The sequence below is a fragment of the Sceloporus undulatus genome, chromosome 10 (genome assembly GCF_019175285.1).
Source record: "Sceloporus undulatus isolate JIND9_A2432 ecotype Alabama chromosome 10, SceUnd_v1.1, whole genome shotgun sequence".
Classification (NCBI taxonomy): domain Eukaryota; kingdom Metazoa; phylum Chordata; class Lepidosauria; order Squamata; family Phrynosomatidae; genus Sceloporus; species Sceloporus undulatus.
In genome coordinates, this window is record NC_056531.1 from 10,752,356 (window position 1) to 10,754,347 (window position 1,992).

The window sequence follows — 1,992 nt, forward strand, 5'->3', positions numbered from 1 at the left end:
GGGATGGCCAACCTGGGACCCTCCAGAGAACTATGGCTCCCATCATCCCTCTTCAAGAGCTTCTATTGGGCAAGATTGATGGGTGTTCTAGGTCAAAAACCCTTTTGAGGGTCATACTGTTCTCCTATCCCACTCCATGATATACAACAAATGTCACTGAGCAGCATCCAGACTGCTATATTAAAGCAGTTTGACATCATTTTAGTTGCTGTCCTTTAGAGGATGGGGGCAGCCAGAGCTCTCTGACAGACCAGGCTGAAAGGCCTCAGCAGACTACAGGTCCCAAGGATGGAGTGCAAAGTGCTATCAAACTGGTTTATCTCTGCAGTGTGGAAGAGATGACAGTCCTGCCTGAGGCTTGCAAGGATTTAACTTGGGATCTTCTGTATGCAAGGCTCTTCCCTTGAATTTTTAACTTTTCCCAGGGGTGCCTTTCCCAACCTGAGGTCTCTTGCCCCTCCAAGCAAAACAACAGACCTCTCAAGCCACAAAAGCCAGGGCTTTTTCTTCCCAAAAACATCTGGAAAGGAGACTGGGTTGGGAAAGTTTGGGCAGAAAAGGGATTAGAGGGCTTCTGCTGACCCTTCAGAAGCTTTTAAAAGCAAGCTGATGCATTTCTGTTTAGGCTGGAAGGGGAAAAAAGAAAACTTTAAAGGCTAGAGGACACATTGAAATGTAAGGTGTGTGTGTGTGTGTGTGTATATATATATATATATATATGAAAGAAAAAAAATAATGTCATTTTTTTTACAATTTTCCAAACACTACAATTCCCAGGGTTCCATAGAGCCTTGAGCCAGGGCAGTTTGAAGTGGTTTCAAACCGGATCATTTCTGCAGTGCGGATGCAGCCTTGCTTTCCCTTTCTATTCTCATCTCCAGATTTTAGAGGTGTATATATATAAAAAAGGTGCTTGGTTTGCTTGATAGGGGCCTTTTGCTTTTTGCTGATCTCCAAATCTTCTCAATGCCTTTCCATGGATCTACTCTAAAGTAGGCTTGTGACTGAAAGAGATTGCAGTTCCCTAAATTCCAAGGACTAAAAGGAAAAAGGGAGAAGCAATTTTGCAAAAACAAACCCTAAGCCTTTGGGTAAAGGTGGCGTTTTGAAATGGCTTTTTGAACGTTTTTAAATGTATTTTTTAAAAATGGAAGCAACCTAGGATCCAACCCTGGAAGAAAGGCAGCATTTATTGACTTTCAATACATAAGATGCAAAAAGGGTAATGTCAAATGTAGTCTGTGCTTTAACCTCAGGGGCCATTGAGTTGACAAGCTGGAGAAAAAATGTTTCTACCCTGAAATGCCAACTTAAGTCAATCGCAGTAGTTTAAATATATATATTTATACACACACACACACACACACACACACAACTGAATGGACAGCTCAATGGACTTCAACGCATTTATGTCTTATCTCTGCTTTAGAGGATCTAACTTCCAAGCAAGAATCTGCATTATCTCACCTCATCCTCCAAATGAACCACTTTTTTGGGAAGGAATTACAATTTCCCCCACTAAATGCTAAATAATAATAATAATAATTATTATTATTATTATCATCATCATTATTTTCTTATATCCCGGGCTAAATGCATAGTGCTAGCATGTACTAAATAATGAAGTGCATATTGTGTTAAATGCATGGTGTTAAAATGCACCAAATGCTGAAATACATACTGTGCTAAATGCATAGGTGCTAAAAGGCACTAAATGCTAAAATGCATATTGTGCCAAACGCACGGTGCTAAAATGCACCAAATGCTGGATGCATATTGTGCTAAAATAGTACTAAAATGCATATTGTGCTAAATTTATAGTGCTAAAATGCACTGAATGCTGACTCTATATTGTGCTAAATGCATGGTGCTAAAATGCACCACATACTGAAATGCCTATTGTGTTAAATGCATAGTATTAAAACGCACTAAATGCTGAAAGACATTTAGCATGGTGCTAAAATGCACCAAATGCTAAAATGTATAATGTAC